Source organism: Perissodus microlepis, chromosome 19 (genome assembly GCF_051167445.1).
Source record: "Perissodus microlepis isolate ML-2025 ecotype Zambia chromosome 19, ASM5116744v1, whole genome shotgun sequence".
NCBI lineage: Eukaryota > Metazoa > Chordata > Actinopteri > Cichliformes > Cichlidae > Perissodus > Perissodus microlepis.
This window is the reverse complement of record NC_140479.1, coordinates 25,927,600-25,953,752: the sequence shown is the minus strand read 5'-3', so window position 1 is coordinate 25,953,752 and position 26,153 is coordinate 25,927,600. Positions and strand designations below refer to the sequence as shown.

General features: G+C 39.8%; 1 protein-coding gene across 1 annotated transcript in view; it reads left to right on the top strand.

The window, feature by feature from the left end:
• The first annotated feature begins 878 nt into the window (after positions 1-878).
• Positions 879-26,153, top strand: part of c19h14orf180 (chromosome 19 C14orf180 homolog) — an 86,069-nt gene continuing 60,794 nt past the window's right edge. Inside the window, exon 1 of the mRNA XM_084914642.1 lies at positions 879-1,059. The gene's annotated coding sequence lies outside the window, so the exon portion shown is untranslated. The remainder of the gene's footprint in view (positions 1,060-26,153) is intronic.

The following is a 26,153-nucleotide window of genomic DNA, read 5'->3' as shown; positions in this document are numbered from 1 at the left end:
GTTTTCTTTGACACAAATTGTGAACTATGAGCACAGTATGTTTTTAGCTTTCCGTATACACTCGTGAGTCATCCAGGTTTTTTACACTAAAACTAATTTAAAACATTCCAGTTCAGATGAAATTTGCTTTTTTTGTTTGTTTTTTTTAGATTTTTTTTTTCTACCTTCACTGAGTGAGTGGGATAATGGATGTTTACAGTTTGGCAATGTTTTCAGCCAAAAACATGCGAGTCTAAAACTCATTTCAGCGTCCATCCTGGTCAAACAGGCTGCCTTTTTAAGTTTGTATCGAAAGTGGATGTTGGTTTTGCATGTTCAAACTTTGTGTACTTCCTGTGATTTTGTGTGTTTTGTAGTAGATCTGTTGAAATAAGTCCTAATTTAGGGTCAGAACTTTTAAATGAGAGAAAACACTCTGATTAATATTCAGAGAATTATTTTATTTATGCAGCTTGAAAATGCTTTTTGCTCTCTGTAACCATAAGATACTTAAAATCACAGGGGACACCTGCTGCAAGTGTTTTTGTTATTTTGAAACTGACAAGAGGATTCAAGTATACTTTGAATACAATGTTAACAATACAATGACCACATGCGTGTGAAGTGACATTTAAAATGAACCCCACTGTTACTCATTCATAACAAAAATGGGTGCAATTCTTAGAAACCGTTGAGGTCATTGTCAGCTGATAGCCTTGTGCTTAAATCTCTCTGACGAGGCTGATAAACGGGAGAGCTCTGACACAGAGGAGCCTCTGTGGAGTTGCCATGTGACCCTCTTTGGCCCCACGTCCCCTGCCACTGCTTGTGATGCCCTGGTGACAGCCACTGTCAGGGGAGGAGCCTGCGACCTTTGCTTAACTAATGGATCCTTCATCATGCCCTGTGCCTTTAGCATGAGCCCTGTGTTTATTGCTCTTTATTTTAAATTAAATCCACAGCAGTGCCCATCCATCATGGTCGCCCATGACCTTTACTGGAGGTGATGACTTGGCCCAGGAGAAGGCATCGCGCAGGTTTAAAGCAACCGACCGCACCAGAAGGGACAGTTTCTTTGACGTATGTCATCTCAAATGTCTCAAATGTAAACTAATTGCCTTGATCAAATCAAGTGTCTGGTAACCTTTATGATTTTACTCATTGCCAAATCATTTTTTTCCCTTATGGTTGACTATCTCAGGCAAGATGTATGGACGTTAACTCTGTGCTGCGCTTTGGCAAAATATCGATTGGCTTTTAATGGCTTAACATATCAAATTTGTACATGAAAGTGTGTATCTTTTGTCATGTATAAGCTCAGTTGTACTGTACTTTACTAGTGTACTGTGTAGCTTTTGAAATCGTTTTTGTAAAATTGGATTTAAAATGACATTCCATCTTTCTACCATCTTTTCCATCGATGCCTGCAAGACATCTTGCACACAAGTGCAAAGATGATACCACCTAGTTAAGGCATTGTTGAGTAACCACACTGAGGCTGGCCCTTGAAGTGAGCTGCTTGCCCTCAACAGTAAAGTGCTGTCGTAAGCTGGGAATGCTGATCACTGCTGTACTTTGCTTTCCCCGCTGAATAAGAGAGTGCCATAGTACTCTGTAGAGATTAGTCTCTCTCTCTCTGGGCTCTGCTGTGATAAAACATCAGCTATAAAGGAAGAGTTCCCCAGTGGCTGATAAGATCTGCCCTCTAGGCTTTCTCAGGAAAATTGCGAGAGTAGAAGAGACAAGAAAGTACTTACACCTCTTGCTGTACTTCATTTCAGTAAGACTTTGGAATGTTCTACTAAGCATCGGCTCCTCTAATAGTTTGTCATGTTCCATGTGGCTACCTAAAGATCAACACATGCTCTTCCTTGAATCAAACAAGCACTAAGGAGGGATATAATTGGCTGTAATTGTGAGCGCAGCATTTAGCTCAGAGTGAACATTCACTATGCAGCATGTGAGGCTTTTGACGTTTCTTGTCATCTTTTTAAAAATCACTACTTTTGCTTGCTCGAATAACTATCCATTTCCCTTTTTGCAAATTGTCAGAATTGGGATCACAGAGCATTTTTGTACCGTTTTTTTCCCCTGTGCACATTGTAAAAGCTCTGCATTCTATGAGGCAGAGTGCTTTTATGGCATTTTTTTTCCTGTAAAAATGGATCTCAAAGAAAAGGAACAAATTACATTATGCAATTTGAGTGGTTTAATGTGGGATTAGAGCTTGCAATTATACCTGTATGGTGCAGAGATTTCATCCATAAAACCCACTTTACAGTGCTTTTGGGGGTAGTGTGATATTGTTATCTCTGCAAATGGAATATGTACAATGGAAAGCAAGATAATGATTGACAGGACACTGTACAATTATCCCAGTAATCAGCTCGAGCATGTTTTTTATAAAAGCCCCTCAGGCTGTGTTGAATGCTGCTGTTCTTGCTGGTCATTGCGTTGAAGAGCAAATATAGAAGATGCCCCTTTTTCCTTCTTATGAATAATTAACACTGCTATAAATATGAAATTAACTGGATCAGGACATTTTACTATTACTAATGGTCACAGATTTTAATTAATTCACTGAATTAACTTTGAGTTTGTAAGTTTATTTTCATCTCTACCTCAGTGTATTAATCACTATCTAAATATACGTGTGTGTGGATATTTGTGGATGTAGTCGTTGCAGGCATGTGAGCACAGGACAAAACATTATCAGGCTGCACAGGTCAGCTTGATACCCAAATCACACATATGACTCACACAGTTTTTTGAGTCTTTTACATATCAAGCAGGCTCCAGTAAAGAATATCAACCCATCCTCTCTTCTCTGACACACAATCTAAAAGATAACACGTGTACAGACCAGTGACATGATAATGGATATCTATTTATGCCGTTACATTCTGGGGACTTTTGAGGACAAAAACAAGCCATAACCATCGCATTTTGCCTGAAGGCCTCGCTTAATTTTTTGTAAGGCTTGCCCGAGGCTAGGTCTCCTTTAAAGGAGTGTCAGTTTAATATTCTTTGAAGTGATGGAAACTCTGGCTTTGCTATAGTTGTGGGTGTTCATTCTCCCATGACTTGAAAAGAAGGAGCTGCTGGGCTTTCTTTGAAGTATTGAACTTTTTGTCCATCACATTTTATAGAACCAGCACAACAATGACTTAACAACTCAATGAGATATCATTTGTACCACTAAAAGTTGAATTCTAGTTGATGTTGAAGCATGGGGGAAGAGACCAGTGAACATTTTTTCTATACACTTTTGAAAGAATGAAAATGAAATAATTCTGCAAAAACTTTGATGACGGCAACTCACAACCAGGATGTAAAAATTAATTATGATTAAATTAAATTAATATTGCAGAAAATGTTCTGATCATCGATAATTATTTGCTTTAAAAACTACTTCGAGCATAGGGTGTGAGCATTTGGAGACCTGTTGAAGGTGTAGGTGACACAAGAACTACAATCAAGGAAGCCTGAAGTGTCACACTCTGCTTAAATCTAAGTGTTTAATAAATGTAATTTGTTTAAATTAAGAAAAACACTTGCTCCTTTGTAAATCCCTCTATGCAGTCCCATGATTTAGCAGCTTGTCGAACAACTATTAGTAGCAGAAGCATTGAGCAATTTTGGTCCACTCTTCTTTATAGCAATGCTGCAGGTCATTGGAGATAGCAAGCATTCATCTGACTGACCATTTGACTGGACTTTTACTGGAAACCTTTTTACCTAGAAATTCTTTTCTTTTTCAGCCCTTCTGCTGTAGATTTGCTGCTGTTCTTGGGTTAATTGCCCTGCGGCATGACATGATTTTGGCCATGCTTGAATTGTCAGACACATTACTGTAGAATACTTTGGTATACAGAGGAGATCATGGTCGACACAGTGACTGCAAGGCGCCCAGGTCCTGTCGGTGCAAAACAAGCCCAAATCATCGCCCCCCTATCACTGTGTTTGACATTTGGTTTGAGGTGTTTGTGCTGATGTGTGCTGCCATTGTTTTTTTTTTATTTTGCTTTGTTTTTTTAGAGGCTTTCTCCTGGCAACCCTTCCAAACAAGCCATACTTGTTCAGTTTTTTTCTAATTGTATCACCATGAACTTTAACATTTAACATGCTGAGTGACGCCTGTAGAGTCTGACATCTAGCTCTTGAGTTTTTTGCAATTTCTTAAAGGATTTTGAAGTCTGACCTTCAGGTGAATTTGCTAGGGCGTCCACTCTTGGGCAGATTGTGTTAACATGCATCTGAATGCTCCACACCAGCAGTCTGGTCTCTTTTCTTTTTCTAATAACTGCAGATTTAAATAGGTGGGAAAAACACTGTGTGTCAAGATCAGCCTTTGCCAGCAGCCAGTACATAACCAGGGACATGTTGTTACTGCTTCCATTTCTGCATATCAAATATAATGTTTCTGACAAATATAATCAGTGGTCTAAAAAATAACCATGGAGTCAAATCAGCCTCTCACTGACACTGTAGGTAAAGCTGAACATTAGTGCAGGTTGAAGTGTTGTTGGATTGGATTACATTAAATTGCCCAGGTGAAGCTAATATACTGATAAACCTGTGCAAGTGTTGTTTTAGTTCACTGTAGGAAAAAAAAACACATGTTGCATTTCCAATAACATACAGTGTGAGGTATCAACCATAAAATCAGTGTTGTTGCTTGTTTTTACCTGATTTCATGAGCTTTTCTTGTCATTTCTGAACTTATAGTTGTCTTCCTCCAGATGATGGGGACCTAGATGATGCCCCACAAAATGTATCAAAGTGCCTTGTAACAGCGTCTTCAAATAGCCCTGCTAAAACTCTAAGTATTCAGTGGATGTTTTTCATGAGCTTGTATACCTTTTACTGCTAATTTGCTATTCACTTTAAGAGCACGTTCGAAATTGCTTCATGTTTACAAGCCCATAGGTCAGTGACTTCAAGGTCAGTTTTATTGTTAGAATTTGAAACTAATGAATATGCGAAACAGAGTAGAAAGCTCCTGCACTATATGGCCTTTTATGAGCTCTGCAAAACCAGAGTTAATGAGGGTGAATATAAGCATTTAATTCATTATTTTAAAGGGACAGATATCTGCTTTAGCTCTTGGATGACATAAAGTACATCCTGAAAACATGCCTATAATGCATTATCATACAAATTAAACTACAAATTTTTGCTTTTTAATTGTATGTTTTTTTGTAAGATAGGAATTATCTTATACTTTCTTTATATTACAACAGTCATGCTAGACTGTATCAAAATAAAATGCATGCATTTGTCACAGGGATTATTGTGAATATGATTGTATTTGTCTTTACTGTATATAAAAAATAAAGCTAATTTTTTATATACATGCATATTCTGTTTTTATTGTTGCTGTTAGAATAAAAAAAGACATCGGGTGAGGTCTGGTAAACCAGACACTACTACAAAGATCCCCAAAGTCTATAGATTGGGCCACCAACCTCTTCCTTGGTATAATCTCCCCACCGTGGAGCTATCTTGTCTGTGGGGATGAAATGGAGCTGTCTCTTGTTATCTGGCAGGATTTGGTCCACTGGGAAAGATCTGGCTGCTTTGGGAAATGAAAGCAGTACATTGAAGGTGACCATAACTCTCTGTATGGTATATTCCACTGACCCCTGTGGCACAGACAGCACAGTACAAACACATACTTTCAGATATAATCTACACAAACAGTACACAATAACAACGATAGTCTTACTGGACATATATGGTCTTTGTCCTTTAAGTTCTATCAGCACTTTGTGCTGTCTTACCATAATGGACTTGTCTGAAATTTAAACGTCAGGTCACCACCTTTTTCCCAGACTCATCAGGATACAGGATATTGAAACAGATAAATGAAAAGGAGCTGAAGGATAGAGAGGTGTGCAGGCTGTAAATTGTCCTGGCATAGACCTGTAATATTCCAGTTGTGCAACATGAGATATATTGTGCTTTAAATGATTGTGATCTTAGGTCTATGGTTCAGAATAACTAGTGTTAGGTGGGACATTTTTTTCTACTACAATCTTCTTAAAATGTGAAAGAGATTTAAAGTTAGCTGGGTTTGGTACAAAGCAATATAACATAAGTTATTTCTATAAACTGGTAGTTGCTACTGACTTTCTTTCTCCTGGCTTACATCACAAAAAATGTATTGTTAGAAAAAGTGTTAATCAGTTAGTTATTTAAACCATGAAGCTCAAGCAGGATATTCCTAACATAGCATGTCATTTGAAGCAAACACACAGTAACCAAGATACTGAAAGGTTTTACAGTAAGTAACGTGTGCAACATCACATTTTTTGTGTTGTCGGCTTTGTAAACCACACAAAAACAACTTTACACCTTGACATTTACACCTTGATATAAAGTATATAATTTCAGCTTCGCTTACAGCCAATGGATTAAGATGTCAAATGGTATTATGCACAAGAAAAGAACTTTATGGATCTGCTGTTAACATGACAGCAGTAACGCAGGCAAGCCTTTCCTGTTGTTCTTGGCCCGGGTTGCTTCCTGAGAATGTGCTTGCACAGACTTATTATTACCCATGCCCTTCAGCTCAATGATCCTTCTGACAAAGGACTTTCGGGTAGGTTGGTAAGGGGGACAAGGGTGCTGAATAATTTGTATGTTGAGCATGTCTTCAGGAGAAACATGAGAAACACTCACTCATATCTGATCTGGCACAGGACCAGAACCTTGAGCAGCCTTAGGAGAACAGGAGTGAGAAAGTGTAAGAAATAGAAAGGTCAAAGTATTTTCTCCCTGGATCACGCTATCCTGTGTATCGACTGCATTTTATGTTAGTCTGTATTTTCCTATAAAGCCAATAAATAGCCACATACAGATTACTATACTGTACTTTAAACCCCCATTTAAGCTTTGGTCAGATATCGCTGCCCTACAAACACATTATTAAGGACCTGCTTTGATTTAACCTTGCCTCTGACAGTGTAATGAAATATCTTTAAGTATCAACTTGTGGTATCTCCTCTGAATCCTCTTCTTCTCTGTAACCAACTGAACTGGTGCTTGGAGTAAATAAACTGTTTACTCTATGGATCGCAGCACTGAAATATCTTCCCCTGCAGAGTCTTTAAACTCAGAATAACACACTTCTCCAACAGACTTTTACACGTAGCTGCAGTGTGACTGCAAATAAGGAAAACATGTCTGCATTGTTTTTGTAGGCTGACATCTGGGATGTATATTTGTTCATGATTTGTAAAAATGTAAGAAGAACAGTATAACACAAAGCAATGCTGCATGTGTACAAGATGTTTTACTGAAACTTTGTAAATGGATGGCAAAAAAGGAAAAAATGTCAGTTTGCTGCAAAGCTGCAAACAACTGTTGACTGTAGGAAACACTTTCATGTCTTTGTCAGTTAGTATGCAACATTCACTGTACTTATAGACACAGTGTTAACATAAATAATGGACACATGTAAGATGAACCTTTTGTGAATGTAGTATCAATATCTTAAAGACAGAAGAAGTTCTGAATGTCCTAAACACTCAAAGGCCCAGATGACCTCTAATTTCCTGCCTGTAAATTCAGATAAAACTGAGGTTATTGTACTCGGCCGTATAAATCTTCGAAACATGGTGTTCATCCAGAAACACTGTGAGAAATCTTGGAGTCATTTTTGTCCAGCATATGTCCTTCAGTGTACATGTTAAACAAATATGTAAGACTGCTTTTTTTTTGCATTTGCAATGTCTCTCAGAGTTACGCTGAAAAAATAGTTCATCTATTTATTACTTCTAGGCTCAACTTCAGTTGATCCACAATGCTTCAGGAAGAGTACTGACAAGAAAGAGAGAGCATATTTATCCCATATTAGCTACTCCTCATTAGCTCCCTCTTAAATCTAGACGCAAATTTAAAATCCTTTTCCTCACATGCAAGGTCTTGAATAATTAGGCCCCATCTTATCTTGACGATGTCTTGGTACCATATCACCCCAGTAAAGCACTTTTCCCTCAGACTGGTGCTTTACTTGTAGTTCCTGAGGTATTTAAAATTAGAATAGAAAACAGCACCTTCAACTTTTAAGCCCGTATTCTGTTGGACCAGCTCCCTGTTTGGATTTAGGTGGCAAACACTCTACTATATACTTCTAAGATTAGGCTTAAAATGTGCCTTTTTGATAAAGCATAGTTAGGCTGGATCAGGTTGCCCTGAGCTATCCCTTAGTTATGTTACAACTAAGGACTAGGCTGCTGGGGGACTTTATATGATGCACCGAGTTTTTCTTCTTCACTCACCACTTTTCACTCTCTATCTGTTTATACACCACTTAGCACTTAATCATTAGTTATTATTAAACTCTGACTCTCTGCCACAGCATTTTTGTCCTGGCTCCCTCCCCACACCGCAGATGGCTGCCCCTCCCTGAGCATGGTTCTGCTGGAAGTTTCTTCCTGTTAAAGGGAAGTTTTTCCTTCCCACTGTTGCCAAGAGTTTGTTCACAGGGGTGTCTGATTGCTTGGATTTTCACTTATATTATTGTAGGGTCTTTACCTTATTATACAAAGCGCACTGGCAAAGCTGTTGTTGTGATTTGTGTGAATTGAATTGAATTAAATTAAATTGAAAATTCAACGTAAATCAATGTTACATGGACTCCTGTGTATTTTTGCAAGATTTTAATTTTGCTTTTTGTAAACATTTAGTTCCCTGTTTGGCTTCTTGTTTCACAAGTCTGCATGAAGAGCAGACAGTCAGCTGTTGACTATACCACCAAACTGTTACCACTAGCATTAACCAGGCTGCTGGGAGTACATGCTGCCACCATAGCGGTAGCTGTAATAATTGGGCAGGGACTTCTCTCTCCCAGACTGGGCACAGGGGTTGGTGTGTATGCTAATAAGCGGAGCAATTAGCCTGCGGAAACACATCTAAAAAGACCTTATCTGCATTAGCCCCCTCAGACACCGCACCAGCGGACACAAAGTCACAAACACACTGCTAACCTCTTATGAAGCCCAGCACCTCAAGTCACACAAGCTCTTTCAAGGTCTGAAGTGTGTCTCGGAGCTGTTTGAGAGCTTCTCGTGTTTTTCCTGAGATTTTGTATGTTTTGTCTGCTGGAGAACAACAGCAGCAAAATATGTCACTGGCAAGCAGACAGAAGATCCCCTGTTGGGCAGCATTGATTCAGACTCCTCTTTCTTGATTGGCTCATCCCGTGTCCTGAGGGTGTAATTAGGAGACAGGTCAGAAAAGGTCCAGCAATGGCTGTTGCACCAGTGTGGCACAAATGACCCATCATCTGGTGTGACAATAATGACATGTGGCGGTGGAGGCAATGATGACAGGCAGCCAGCAGTCGTAGTTGTCATCATCATCATCATCACCACCGCACATGAGACGATTATGGGAATAACGGGCAGTTGAACTCTCCCTGCTGCTATCACAAATGGGCTTTTATCTTCAGGGCCACTGCTTAATTTTGCAGATAAACAATTTGAAGATAACTACAAGGTTATTTAGTGTTTTTCACTTGAAAATTATATTCAAATCTTTGCTAATTGTTGCATGACTAGATTTTTTAACTCTGTGGTGTGTCTGTGAATTCTCTTTGTAGGGTATAATCAAATTCCAGTGGGGATTGAAGGCTTGACAAATCGTGTTTGACCCCCAGCCCACAGCTGCAGATTGTGCAGAGCATAATTAGAAAGTGTTTATGCGCAGCTGACATTTAGATATTTGAACAAGCTTTCTAATATTCCTAGAGGGGAAGTTTTGAATGTCCTTTATTTGATGGTAACATTTATTGGAAGGTTTGCCATAGCACATACAGTTACATTGCTGTGTTAGTCCACTCAAAAAATTATGTCTACTTTAAGTAATTTGATTACATGTAAATTGTCCATGTAATGTTGTTATGTTACAGTGCAAAATATTAAATTTAATGGAATTTGGTCAAATTAAATATACTTGGTTGGTACGGATTATACCAATCACATTTCCACATGATTAATTATCTGAACAAATAAACCTTTTTATTTTAATTTCAGCTGCATTTTACTCAAAATTATTACTTAATGTCTATTAATGGTGAAGAATTTTTTTCTTTTTTTTGAGCGTGTGTGCACTGTTGCTACTTTGCATTGATTGTGTTACATATAATTGCAGTGTACCCATACCAAACCTATTATTTGGAACAGAAGCATTTTTTCCTTTCAATTAGTTGTATTGTCGATTTTTTGTTTCTGGTGAATGCTTTCTAATTTTGCAGTTCTGTCTACAGCCTGGAAGTATATTAACACAAGACTTAGGGTTAATGCATAATTCATAATTTAGTACTAAAAAATATGAAGTTTACAGTTTCCACTGCTCTCATATTTCCGCTAAACTTCTTTAAATCCAGTAGGGAGGGGAGGACACACGGGGCTCATAACTGCAGAGTTCAGAGAGAGGGCAAACCAGGAAGCTCGTACGTTCTCCCTCTAATGCAGAGCTCACCATGCAGTATTCAAGTGAACTTATGCTCTTTGCTCCACCACTAACTTTACAGTTATTTTTTGCCAAACTAAGTTAAATTAGTACCCAAGTATTAATACGACCAAAATATTTTCTACTACTAACACACTATTTCCACATAAAACTGCATAATTTTAGCTTTGTCACAAGCAGGGACTCCCAGGTGCTGTCCCCCTTTAGGTCTCCATACTAAGGAGCAACAACTATATAATTGCTGTCATTAGATGTGTTATACTCAGGTCTAAACTTCTGTTTGTACTTGACATGAACAGGAGCACAGACCTGAGAGAGTGTTTGCATTTCTGTTGAGCCCTAATGAAACATGACTTGTTTTATTTTTTCATTTGATTGCTTGAATTGCATAGGACTCAAAACCCTCAAAGTTAAATTCTTATTCAGATATTTATACAAAGAATCATAGTCTACATGGGCCGAAGACATCTTTTCTTAAGCTTTAAACACAATGCATATATCACAAACAAGAAAGAAATGCATAATACTTAAAGATTGTCTTTGGTGCAGCATTCTGTCCAGCATAACAGCAGCGTGACAAAGGCAATAGATAATAGGAGAATCCTTCCTTAGAAATCACTGATATTTGAATAAGCGTCATAATGTCATCGTCATAATGACCTGGCCCATTATAAATCATCTTGTTGTAAGTTATGTGATGAAATGAATGAGAAGTTGTTTCAGGCAGTTTTGGAAAAAGTAGTTCCCAAACTGTAAATCATAGTGTAAATAAACAAAAGCAGCTTCTCTGTTTCATTACGAGTGCGTGCCCTCTAATAAATCTGTCAGAGGAAAATAGTTGTATTTGCACTCAGTGCCCCAATGCATACTTGTTTTTTTCCCTCCCTCAGTTTCATGATAATAAATAATATTTTGGCAGAGAAATGTGAGATGCCTCAACATGAATTCAGCCTTTTACATTTTTAATTAATGATCTGGTTTATACTAGTGTTTTAATCAGTTTGCACTCAGATTTCTGGGTTTTGGCTTTTTTTCTTTGCTTGTGGTTCAAAGAACTTACCTAAAAACATAAACATAAACAAATTTGGCTTTCCTGCTTGCAAATATGCTCCCTAACCCTTCAAATGCAGATCAAGTTTTTCCTCGTGTCGTCCGATGCTTTCATACAATTAACTTGTTTTTTCCTCTGGGTTTCCTTCAACCTGACTATGGTCCAGATTTGTACTGGCAGCATAATCTCTCTCCAACCCCCATCGTATCACTGCACAGCAGCCAAGTCACAGCACATAACAACGAGTGTTGATTACATAGCCATCCATAGCTATTACCCAAGAGGTGGAAACCACGAGCCATTCCAAACAGCAGGCCTTTAGTTCACCACTATTCCTGCATTCCCTCACTGCCTGGGTTGTTCTTCCCAGAAACACTGACCACTAATGATAGTGGAGCAACACCTGAGCATCCTGAATGACAGTGTGCACCAGGTTCTCGTGGGAAGGACTTCCATAATGTGATTCAGAGGAATGATTTGCCAGCAGCGCTTTCCTGAATCTTAAACCACAGAATTTTCCTCAGGCAAATGTCATATAGCAATCGAGGTTATGGTCAAAGGACAACATCCACACACCTGAAAAAAGGCTTTTAATATTCAGCAGATCTTACACAAATCAATACACTGTATCAGCAGAGTTAGAATTGATGCTTATTGAAATACAGTAAATATCATTTTAGCAACATGTATTGACAGTCCTGCAAATTTGCGATGGCTGGTACTGTTGTTGCATGTTGACTAATGGGCAGATGGTCAGAAAACGCATCGATTAGATGCTGGGTCCAATTACGGAGATAGCTTCCACATAACAAATAGTTTGTAATGGATAGGAGTAAATAGTTTTATTGTTTGGAAACGTGCTTAGTTTAGCTGTAAATTATCCACAATTATTGACAGATTATTGTGCTTGTTTTCTCCCTGCTGATTTCCCTTGAGAGGTAAACAGGCGGCACAGAAATTATAATGCATGCAGCCATTTGAGTTTCACTTTAAATGTATTCTCTATGGCTGCAGTGTGTTTAATGAAATGGTAAACAGTGTGTAAATGCAGTGCAAACTAATTTTACCAAACAATTAGATTTTACATCAGTCAAGTAGTTAGATAAATTAAGACATACTGCACATTATTGATGTTTTTTTGAGGGTGTTTCCAGGTGGATAAAAACAAAAAAAGAGTAAATCTGTAAGGCTTTAGGAAAAGTTCATATTCATTTTTGTTGTTAAGTAATGGAGTAAGCATACATCCATTCATTCACTCACCATGCAAGGAATAAGTCATTTGTGAACATGATACAGGGAGCCTGCTAGCGTCTAGCTAGGTAATTTAAATGGACTGAGGCAGAGTGGAAAACTGTTCTGTGGTCAGATGAATTTTAAATTGTATTTTGGAAAATATGGATTGTGCATCCATCTGACTAAGGAGAAGAGGAACCAGCTTATTATCGGCATTCAGTTCAAAAGCCTGCATCTCTGATAGTATGGAGGTCCTATGGTATTTGCAGCTTGTACCATCAGTGCTGAAAGCTATACGCACGTTTTAGAGCTTCCATCCAGGTGCCATCAGGATTATCAGGAAAGCCCTTGCGTATTTCAGCAATGCCAAAGCTGAAATTGACACTGCAGCTTTTACAGCAGTATGATTTCATACTGAAAGTGAAAAATACAACACAGAAGATTGAGGACTGTTGAGCAGCTAGACTTATATTTCAGACAAGAAATATAAGTCGGACAGCACTACTCTCTCAAAAGTCCAGCATCTGGTCTCTTGAGTTCCCAGATGTTTATGGACTAAGTTAAAAGAGGATGCGATGCTACACAGTGGTAAACTTGATATTGGCGCAAAATTTTGGAGACATATTGTTGCCATTGATTTCAAAATGACCATATCTTTACCTGAAAATAGTCACAATTTAAATGGTAACAGTTTTCCACAGGTTTATTTTGTGCTCTCGGTACTGATTTATTTATAGCCTCGTCTGCTTAACTGTTTTCACTGTCATTTACCATTTAAGTAGTAAAATCACAGCGAACGTTTTATACAAAATCTTTTTTCTCACTCTTTAAAGACTCTTTAATTGATGACCAGTTTTATCCATAAAGACTGATTATTATTCCCACAACATGACCTCACAGGATATGCGAACACAACTGTCAGGATGCTCTGTTCTCTAGAAATTAAATTCTGAAGGCCATAATGTCAGATGACACATTGAAGACAGTCCAGGGGTCATGGGAACAGGAAATGCAAACTACTGAATAATGCCAGGTAAATGAAAGACAGAGAGGAGCTGGCTGTGCTCCGAGATGAACATGCACCCTGTGGAAAATTAGAAGCACTGGAGACTAAATTGCCTTCAGCTGGACACACGGCTCAGATGCTGACAGAAGAAGGGACGAGAGGCACTCATGCTGTAGCACTGATTGGCATGCACGAATACAATTTGCCTGTTCCAAACAGCACTCATTAGGATTTTTGAGTGGACTACATTTTACCTCTCTGACCTTCTGCTGCTCAGATATCCATAATGGGCAGTTTGAGAATTTGAGTAGCTAATTACACGGACATACTCTATGCACTGCATGCAGAAATGGTTATCTCACATGTCCCAGTACACCGGACAGGCACATAATCTCCATTTATTTCTGCAGCACATGTCATATCTACTGTGTCTGCTGCTACTTTACTTTGACAAAGGCTGTGCACAGTCAAAAACAACGAATAAATTATCCAAAAACTGATTTAGAAGTCTTCGTTTGCAGTCACATTTAGAGCATTTCTTATTTGCATTGCTTGCAAAACTATTAATATTTACATAATAAACTTTGTCTACTTTAGTAATCATTCTGTTCATTGCAGCAGTGAAGTTCAGCTCGGATGTATTTCATCAAGGGAGCAAAATTCCTCTATAGTTTGTTCTGCTTGTTTGGATTCTAATTTTCTCAGGTGATACACACTACAGGGAATTAAATTAAACTTCCAGAAAGAAACTGATTATGCAGGGCAGGCTTTCTATTACATGGCTTGGAGCAAGTGTAAACATTGCCATATTGTAGCTCACTGAGAGTCTCTCAGCGTTTGTATTCTGAGCTTCAGTGCTCGGTGTCTTGGAGACGCCCGTCTCTGTCACTTGCCGGGATCAGCCCAGCCCAGATTAATCTAGCAGACATGGTAAGCATCTCTCCGTGTCTCTCTGCTCTTTTGGAAACTTGATAAGAAATTCGCAATGCCTCCAATCACAATTTAGAACCACAGAGGAATACTACAGTAATGAGTTTTTTCCAAGGGCATTTGATTCCCGTTCTCCAGGTGGAAGATGGATATGATGATGATGAAGTCCCTCAAGACCCTCAGGCTATAGTCACTCCATAGTGTGATTTAAAAGGAGACTCCTGCAGACTGGAAAGCAGGCAGAGTGGCTAATGGAAAGAACCCATGGAGACATAAGGATGAGATAAACAGAGAGGAGGAAGGGAAAAGAGGAGAAGGTAAAAAAGAGGGAAGAGAAGGGAAAGTGCTTCCAGCTCCCTTGTGTTTCGGCGAATGAGCATCGATCAGGAAAAGTGTCTGTTACTGTCCGATGCTTCTGAGAAGAGAGTCTCACTAGTGTCTAGTGCGAACATCAACCAGCCAAAAAGCACCATGTGGGACTGCTCTCATAACAGGTGGCGAGAACTAGGCTGCTAGAACTCTGCTTGAGAAGGCCACTTCTTCTGATATCACGTAGACATTGTGTTAAGCCCTGTGTTCTGCTCAGTCTAAATATTACATTCATCAATTACTGCTAAATTTGTGAGGGAATTTGCTGCATTAGAATGAATAAGGTGGTGCTGTTCTGAGGAGCCATACATCACTAAGGCTTGGTTCAGCTGTCATTAGCAGGGGGTTGTGTCTGTTCTTGTCAGAGATGCTGGGAACAGCCCCTCAGAGGCCTATGGGTAAATCTGTCCATGCTCCTGATTCACTGGGTCATAAACATTGCAGGGAGTTTGTGATTACAGGGCCTCAGTTTGAACTATCTGGGTCTGGGTTGAATGCAGGCTGCGAGGGATGTGCCAGCTTGATGTAAAAAGACCCTCTCATAGAGGACAGGTACAAACAGCACTGAGTGTGGAGGGAGAGGCGCTGCATGACAGAACAGGATTTTAGGTTACAAGCTTCACAGGCAATGACAGCTTAACAAGATAGCACATTTGTAATTATCATTTATAACTATCATTACCTCTTCCAAGAGTTTGCTTTCCAGCCAAACCATCACAGTTTTTGTGTTGCCCAGCAGGTATTTTTATATGGCCTAGTTGTTGCAAAGGGTAAACTCTTCCTTCGGGGGATGGAGCTGAAAAACTATAATGTAGATCCTCCTGCAGTGAACTTGTTGGCCTCTAACTGTACCAGAAGTGAAACTACATTAAAAAGGAAATCTGCAAAAGACTATATTTTCTTTTATTTTTGCTCTGGAGCAATTTAGTGTGCACTAATGTATCTATTTAGAATTGTCGCATTATGTTTCTATTGTTGTGTTGTTTACATTACATTACAGCTGTGTAAAATGAGCAATAAGCTTTGCTTACAGTTTAGAAAACAGAAAACACCCTTTCATGTAAAATCTAATTCAAAATGTATTTGCATATTGTCATAGACACAGCACACACAAGTGTAAATGCTGGTAATGACATCAGACACTACTGCAAGCCAAATAATAGGCTCTACATAGATTCACTGCAGCTTTTTGCAGCCATAAAGCAGACAGTTTATGCTTAATCAAAGAATTTTTTGCCATTTTTCATCACAGAGCTACATTTCCAGGCTGTCTGGCAGGCATTTCATCTTTTAGATAATGTTCCTTTGCAGATAAGTGAAGGTTTTGCTTTGCAAATCTCCCCAGGAGAACAGTAATAAGTTCTGGAGACTCATTTTAGTTTTCTTTTGAGGTATTAACTTGTTTTCATTATAAAAGATTTTATTTTTCATATATTTTTCTAACAACTGTTATGTGTGAAGTCAGAAAAAAGAATTTAAACTGGGAATGCGTTCAAGGATGAGTGAAAAACATCTGCTACATTCTAGTGGTTAACCCATCTGGCATTGGGTGATGTTCCCAAGTATAATGTCTATCTTGATGATGTAGTGATTGACTCTGATAAGTCGTATCCATCCTAAAGTCTGCGTCGTAATGGCTCCAGGCTTCTTTATGCTCAACCTCATCTATAGACAGGTCCATAAGGCGGATTCAAAGATCACTAGAGGCAGTTTCTGGTAAGGACCAGATACTATTCGTGCTTTTTTAAACTTCTCTGTGATGTTGCCCCTTTGATCAGATTCTCATCCAGGAAATGCATGTTCCAAAAGTAGCACATTTTGCAGCTTAATCTTAATCTTAGTAATGTTTTGTAAACACAGCTACATTATAACCATGCCAAATGATTTCAGCCGATGAAATCCCTCCCTCTCTCTGCACAGTGACAGTCTGTTCCCCCAAAAGGTCATTTAGACTTGAATCAGCAGCATGTTTTGGGCCAAAAATACTCTGTTGTTGGACCATCTCCTTTCTGCCCTGGTAGTTTGCCATATTTCCATGAGTTCCCTGTTTGTATTGGATGCATGCAGCAGCATTTTGTCGGATAACAGCTGTGGGCCCCAGTAATTGTCCTTGACGGTATGAGAGAAAGCCGTTTCAACTGGTGGAGATCGGGGTCATGCTGGCCATGTCAATCAAGTGACTTGACCCAACCAGGCCGAGATGGATCACCCAGTGACAGAGTCAGAATAAACTGACTCTTCTGTAATGGCCTGTCACCATACCATTTTCTAGGTGACAGAACACATTTACAAGATTGGTCAAAGGCTCAGCCGTTGATAGTAGTTGATTGATTTTGGCAGAAAGAAAGAGGAAGAAGCACAACAAAATATTTTTGCAGACAGAAAAACTTGAATTTTATGTTTAACATTTTCCACTGTTGAATTATGGATTATTTTTCCTTTGTTTGTATTTATATAGCTTCAAAGATCTTCATACCGATACTTCCTATGTTTTGTATAATGTTTTTAGCCATGCTACCTATGGCTGTGCCAATGACAAAAAAAAAGTCCATACTGAATACTGTGTACTGTGCCCCTATTTTCATCAGCTGATTTTAGCGCAAGTGCTACTGGAACCGATAAGCAAGATTGATACGCGGGGAGACTAACAATTACAAGGAATTAAACTACTGGGTCTTGATTTCCATCCATAGTCAACATTAAGTCTTTATCCTCATGGCATGGTCATGTTTAAGCTAAACAATTCAAGCATGTTTTGTGACACGAGCCTTAAAAAACAAGGTTCATGAAAACAGGGTGTTTCGACGGTTTTGTTGTTAATTAAATTTTCTCGTACACTAGAAGGACCACAGTTAAATGAGTAAGGATTTTTTTTCCTTCCTCATCTTTTCTGATTGTTTTTTTCACTAGTTTTGCATTTGGCTATGGTTAGTGTCACTACTGGTAGCATGAGATAATACCTGGACTCTACAGAGGTTGCACAGGTAGCCCAAAGTATGTCTCAAGACACTCTTAAGAGCATGGAGGAAATTCTAGGTGAGAGGCAGTTACTCTATGTGAGCCAAACAGCACTAGAAAAAGTCCACAAGTCATCAGCAGGACCGGTATCTGCTTCTTTTTGCAAGGAGTAAAAGGATGAGCACTACCAGAGCTCTACAAAATGACTTCCACCAGGGTGCTGGTGTGAATGTTTTAGGATTAGGGTACACATAACAGAAATGAAATGGTTTGGAGAAGCCGCGGGGAACATTATGCTGCATGTAACATTCTTTAGTATAAACATTTTAGTGGTCTGTAAGTAGTAGTCTGGGGAGGTATATCCATGGTGGCATGCACAGACCTCTACAGGCTGGGCAACAGCACCCTGACTCCCATTAGGTATAGGAATGGACCCATTGTCAGACCTTACGCTGGTGCAGTGGGTCCTGGATTCCTTCTGTTGCACAACAATGCCTGGCCTATTTTGGTGAGAGTATGCAGGCAGTTCCTGGAGGACGAAGGAATTGATACCACTGACTATCTCCCATGCCTTGACCTAAATCCAATGGGAGACCTCTGGCACATTATGTTTGGGTCAATCCGATTCTCTCAGTTTGCACCTAAGACTGTCCAGGAGCTCAGTGACGCCCTGCTCCAGATCTGGGAGGAAATCCCTCAGGACACCATCCATCATTTCATTAGGAGCATTTCCCAAATTGTCAGAAATGCATGAAATATAATAACTTTGGTGAATTTTTAACTTTCCGTGGATTACCATGAACTCGGATACTAATTTCTCGGATACTTCTTGGTTTATGACCAAAATACCTGCAAAACTGATAACAATCTCATCATTACATTTTATTCAGTGCTAATTAATAATAATAATTACTAGTATGTCTGCAGAATCAACTAATATGGTGGATGTACATCTGCCAAATGTGAACATCTGGGATGCTAGCATTAGCATTTAGCTCACAGTATTGTTTTAAAGATGTTAGCATGGCTGTAGTTGTTGTTTATTGGAATAGTATGAGAAATGGTAAACATCACTAACCCATGCAATAAAATTAAGAGGTTTTTGAGAACAGGATTCGTGAATCAGAGTGAATTGTAAAACTTAAAAAAAAAATCATAATGAAAAGTTTGATTTCTCCATTTATTGCATCTTTTGTCTTAGTACCATTATCCTACCATCTACAATATCCCTGCACGGAGCCTAAATAATGTTGTTTTTACAGCTCTGTAGATACAGCAGCACAAGACTACATGCTTTATCTTCTTCATGTGCCCATTTCTCTGTTTAGGATATCATTACTGGGACAGGGGCACAGGGAGCGATCAGTATGTGGGTGCAGGTGACCTCCTCTCTTCCTGGACTGATTGTTAGTTGATGGATCTTGTTTGAGAGAGGAGTGAGCAGTGATAAGAGTCAGCGAGACTGCACCGGTACCGCAGATAGAATGACCTGCCACAAAGAAATCTGTGGAGGGGCAAGAAATCCTGCAACAAGATACGCTTCTTTTTAATAATGTTCATAGAAGGAAGCGAGGAGATGTTTTCACTGAGCTGCTAACCATGAACAGAAACACTCACCTCACTCACTGACATTCACTCTACTATTAATGTCTTATCTTGAGTCAATAGGGATGCAATATGGGGATATTGCTATGTGTGTGTGTTTCTATGTGTGTGGCGAGACAAAGGCTGCTTGTTTACAGTTTTTCTGAACAGGATCTAGTTACAGTTATGTTCCAAGGAGGAAACATGTATCACTTTGTGACACTGTCTTCTTTTGCAGTCGGTGGAGTGAGAGATCACAACATAATATCCAGGCAGGAAGGAACATGCTGGTGGAACATGCGTGAGGCAGAAGGCCACTGAACAGGCGTGAACATTAACACAAACACTGCCAGTCAAAATGACTGATTACCTTGGAGGACGTGCTGTGAAAAGTCAATTCAGCACTCAAACCCCCCTCTATCCTCCAGCCTTTACATTCTGGCCCACCACAACCTCTCCCTGGGGTATTCAAAATGTACAATCATTAAAATACTACTAGTGGTTGGCCTTTATTGTAATTTCTAAGTCATGTGGTTTGAAACTCCTTGTGCCTAAGCTGTTGCCATTAGTCTCCCACTGACACACCTACAAGAATTGATGCATTTTGTTTTAAATGTTCCTGAATCTATTCTGGTGCACCACTGTGATGTTAAATTGATTTTACACAGACTCGGATTCGGCGCAGCTAAAAAACATGCAGTGTGGAAAGAATGCCATATCTCCAAAGGAGCATCAGTAGAACACATAAATAATGTAGAAGATTCAGGAAATGACATCATACTTTCTGTATTTTTGAGCACTTAGATGAATGAAAACCTAATGAAGTTAAACAATGGAGCATTTTTTGGCATCAGAGCTTTAGCAGTGTCTCTGCTACTTTAAGTGCTCACATACCAGTTGAGTCTCCCTCCCTGTGGACTTGGGCTTGGCTTCTGTTTGCTTTCTGTATTTATAGTCTATTTTCTGCCAGCGGAGGACTAGCTGTCCTCAAACTGCCCTTCATGTGTGCAGAAACAGTAGTCTGTCCCATTGTGCCAGCACATATCTGGAGCTGATATATCACATTATTCTTGAAACTCCCTCACACTTAGAAATAAAAAAAGAAAATAGTGCACCACACTACAGATTAGGGCTGACAAATGTAAACTGCACCAACAGGTTTCTTTACATACAAGGAGCTGTAGCAGAGGATAGACTGTTTACAAGACAATATCATTTAATGATTAGTCTTTTGTTTGCTTTTTTGGTCTATTAACTCATGTTCCTTTAAAGCACTCATTGTTTATTTTAGACTCAAATGAATTTCTTCAGATGTGCTTCTTAGCTATACATATTGCAGCATTGTCAAGAAACTCCTCAACTGTGCATATGGCCTTTCTCAGTAGTTGTTTGCCTAAAGCCCTTTCCCACTGACCATGTCAGACGGCCTTCTGTGGATCGTGGGCCTTTGACAGGAGAATAGATTGCATGTATTATTTCACAGGAAAAAAAACAGCAGTCTATTGCCTGAGGGTTTGGTTGCCTATCAATGTCCTTCACGACTGTTGGAGAGCGGATGCGACACACTTTCTTCTGTCAACATGAACAAGAAGAATGTCGCTCAGGTCTCAAATGGAAGCGTATAGTAAACAGAATCTGCAGGCTGGGGCTGCTTTTACATTTACAGTATATCTAAGATATGAAATATATGGATCGATAGATAGATTTGTGTTATATTACCTTAGATATCAGCCAGTTATTTCATATATGCTCTTAAAACTTGAATTTCATTTTACTCTTATGCAGGGAACCTACTTAGACAAAAATGTGCCTTTTATTTACAAGATGCTCCTCTACGTCTCCACCCACATCCATCCTCTCTCTTGCAATGTGACAGGTGTAATCATGGACCAGGACAACATTTTATGGGGGCTTCTTTAATAACCACCAGAACTGTTTGACCTCTGCGAGTCCCCCAAAGGCACCACCTCCCCCAGCCATCCCCCTCCCTCAGCATCAGGACCCGGTTGACTGTCCCCTCGCATCACCCTCCCTCCCTTTTCCCCAGACATTCCCCTAGCCTCCATCCTCCCATGCTGACATGCTCAAATGCTCCAGTAATGTCTTGTAGGTCTAAAGGTCATGCCTGACCTGTCACGGTGGATTGGACCACAGACATAACAGCGCTCTTGGATGGGTGGGAGCATAGAGAGACGTGCCTGTCTCCCTGCCAGTCATTTCTCAGCACTTGAAAATTGAGTAACCATGTGTCACATATAGGGTTAAAATTTGGTGTCACTATTTTGCGTTTGACACTGGAAGCACATAGTTTAGTGTTGGATATTGTCCATGGAAAATAATTAAACTTTTAATAAATTGCAGTAAAGGTTGAGGCCACCCATTCCCTCACAGACAGGTGTTGTTTTGATTGATTTCTTTTGGAAACCTGAAGAGACCAAAACAAAGATTAAGTGGGTGATGGAAACCTGCTGCATGGGGGACGTTTAAATAAGATCGATTAAAGTGTGCCGACATCGATGCTGTGCTCAGTTGTCTTGCTTTTGGAGAGGAAGTAGGGATCACAGCTAAGGAGACAGGAAGTTCTCTGTGTTTCAGTACACCATACACACCTTTTTGTGTGGGTGTAAGATGACTGCCAGTATTTCTCATGTTTTTGTTGCAGATGGAATATTAATACAACAGTGTTAATAACAATAATTATTTCATTTTGGGTCATTAAGAGAAGCCAAAAAGTCATCAAGAGTCTTGTGAGCTCCATTACTTGTTAGATTTTATGTGCACTTTACAGCTGTGCTATGAATTACTTGTATTTATTTTTTGTTTTACAATGATAGCTGTTAAATTATCAGAGAATATCTGCTTAATCCCAACAAGAAATGCTGTTTCTTACTCATTATTGCCATCATTACGGGCAGTAACTTGTGATACAGGCCTTAGATGTTGGAGAGCTGCACAAGGCAGTGATCCTGCTAGTCAGCACATGTCATGGCCTAAGAAACTCAGCAGGAACAGTGATGCTACATGCAGGCAGGATGCATTTCTGATTGTATGTGTTCTCTTTCAGTGTATATCTCCATTTGTGTTTCTTTGTACATGTCAAGGGACCCCAGTGATGGATAGGGATGTTTCTATTTCCTCTGGACGTTCCTGACAGGCCATCCATCCTTGAACAATTTGGCAGTGCCCTCAGAACACAAAAAGGCTGAGAAAAAAGATGGGCCACACAACTGACAGTTGCCTTAATGAAAGACTCATTGGAGGCTCCAGGCAGCCATGAGACATGAGACAAGTTTCACTGTCTTGGATGGATGGAAGAATAACACGCTGTCAGGTATGGGTGGTCATTGAAGCAGGAGGAGATTATGAGATTAGTAGGCAACAAGTTTTGGGTGATGGCGTTCTGGTCAACCGAGGCTGCTTTGGAGATATAGCCTAGTCTGAGGGTTACTGGTAATGGAGATGTTTCTTAATATGGCGGGGACAGAAAAGATGTGCAACAGATTGATTTTATGTAGAAGCAGTTTCAGTGTAATTATGTTACGTTTAGTAAACTGAATTGGAATTGATGGTTTTTATGTTGTTTTGTAGAGCTTTAGTCAGTGTTAATGTTTTTTTTTTTTTAATAGAAACATGTTAGATTACATTTTAATGGCAGTAATCTTGTAATTTCTTACCGTCTGAAAAAACTGAACTCATAATTATTTTTGGAGAATTGAACAGCCCTTTGAAATAAAGTTACATACGTTGGTTGTGTTGTCCAGTGTCTGTATAATCTACTTTTCATTCACCACTAAGTGCATTTACTTTTTGCACAGCAAGTTGATATTGGTAGCATATTCATAACCCACAACAAGATTTTTCCTTACAGTAAAGCATTTAGCTGAAAGCTAAAAAGTACTATAAGGTCCTCCCTGTGGGTCCGGTCCCCAGTTCCTGCGCCTGGCCCTCTGTGGCAGACTGGATGCCTTTTTCTCATTCATGGAGGGGTCTGGTGGGCGACCATTGGGGCTGGGTCCTCTTGTGACACTGGAGGTATGCCCCGACACTCTGGTTGTCCTAAGTGATGTCCTTCCTGGGCTTTGGGTCTGTTCACTCTCCCTCGGCTTGTGTGTTTCCAGGGGTTCCTTTTCCTGCATAACCAAGCTAAATAGAAAAGGACTTATGCACAGAAAAAAAAGTGCTTGGTGAATGCAACATGTTGCATAAAGCACTTTAAGTGCTCAAGGAGAGTAGAAAAGTGCTTTATAAGAAGCAGTCTGTTTACCATTTACAACACTACCTATAAAGGAAATGGAATTAGCCCTTACATTAGGATTGTGGAAGGTCACATGCACATGATCACAAACTGAAAAGAAGAGAGAGAGATAGTAGGGGTGATAGAACCTTGGACTAGTGTCTGAAAGCTAACATACACTTATCATCACATTAGCGCAAAACTATCCAAATACCTTTGCAATGTAAACACTGTCCTCTCTGCCTTCTGGCTAGCTGACCTGAATTACCTAACCCTACATTTTTCTAGTATGCAGCTGTATGCCAAGGAGTCATGGGGAGAAAGCAAGACTGCATGTATACGTACCACCGAAATCAGTGAGGTAAGGTTCTGGGATGCTGGCAAGCATGGAGATTTATACTGGCCAGCTGCATAGAGTCGTCTCTGGTCTATGTAGCAGCTCTATAACTGCAACCTAACCTTCTTGGCAGTAACTTGCTCGCTGTGATGGATGGATGTGTTTAAGTCAGGTGAAAAGTCCACTCCCAGCCACTCTGTGAGACAAACAGTATTTAATCTTGAATCCTGAAAGGCTGTCGGTAATATAGCTATTGCTGGGCTTGATGAACAAAGTCAGGAGACTTGCTCCATTGAGTCGAGGCTGGATGGATGAAACCCTGGCTCCTGTCCCACTCCTCAGATTACCCACCTGCTCTGATCATGGGCAGCGTGCACAATTGCATTAGCTGTCCCTCTCTACTAATAAGGCTTGCAAATGAATCTGAACGATAGCGCAGAGTCACCGCAACAGACTTCCAAATTTGTTTTGACTCTCCTTGATGTCATTTCCATGTTGTAAGTGATTGCTTTCGCTTTTCCGAGAGCTGTTTGTGTGTTTCCCAATGGGAGCGGGCCAAAAACAAAGCCAGGTAATAAAAGCAGCATTAGCAGGGCAATTAGGCTACGGTCCTGCTTCGGCAAAACAAATCATTTCATCGCATCTTTGACAATAGGGCATCACGGCTCTTCTGAGTAGCAATATTTCATAGCCAATTTCCTGCACCTCAGCTTTATTCACCAACTTTTGTCAATAAATCTCACCTCATATCCATATTTATTGAGCTGAGAGTTGGAGGCCAGGAGTGCTGGGCCCAGATAATGAAGACAGCGTGGATTGAAATCTCTCTGAGGTTTAACACTTCCCACTGATACTCATTCTTCGGATGCATATACAGACCTTGCAAAACTGACTTGATGCCAGATCCATGTCTTGGTGATCAGATAGGCAATAAATTATTTTGACTTGCATGAATTCACATGTGTATGCTTTGTTCATTTTCATGGCGCGATTTGTAAATAATACTACAGACCACTTTCAAGTACTTTGTATTTAGTGAGGAATGTATTCCGAACGTAGGAACTGTTGTGTTGTCCCAAAATTGCTTAGCGTGTTACATACCAAATCCTGCTAGGACTAAATCTTGCAGAATTCAATCCTGCAGTATCTTTGAGTGGCGATAACAGGCATGGTTCTGTAGACAATATATGCCCTCCGCATCCGTATCCATGCATGAATAGTCCTGCTCTCACTATAAGAGAAAGTAGGATTATGTGTCTTAGCTTTTAGAGTCTGATTTTCCTCCCCGCCTGCCCTTTTCTTCTCTCTGCAGAAGGTCACCTGAAGGAGGTAATCCCTATTCCTCTCTGTTTTCTCTTTTATCTGAGGGGCTTTGTGGCCAGCACTGGACCCCATCCACTGATCACTAAAGCAAAAGCTGTAGCACAAACTGAGAAGCAGAGGAGAACAGCTCGATGCATGAGATTGCTGCCTTTTATCCCCCTGGTGTGAATAGCAAAATGAGTGCCTTACTATAAAGCACGGGACGGGATTTAAAATATGTATGAGTTCTGGTTTTCTAATACATTGAGCAAACTTACTTATAGGATGGAATCGCTGTTCCCTCCCAGATTCAGAGCAAATGTGTGTGTAGCGTGGGACAGGAGAGTGTTCCAACACCCAGGGGATATGAAGATATATTTACACTCTCTTGTTTTCTGCTGTTTTATGCCTGTTGTTTACATATAGTGCTGGAGAATATCACGGGTACGCCCCAAAGGGAGATGCCAGCTGCTATCTACCCCCTTGTATTGTAGCTGTTTGACCATGAGATGAGGTTGCTCTATGTTTTACAGCTACAAAGTATAACTTTGTTTTTGAGCATTTAACTAAGTGAGATGTAACAGTGTAACTGCTATTTGACAAATGTTGCTGGTTGATACCAAACTTGATGCCAGAGGCATTTGGCAGAGATGATGCATGCTTCTACTTGGCTGAATGACTGATGGGACAG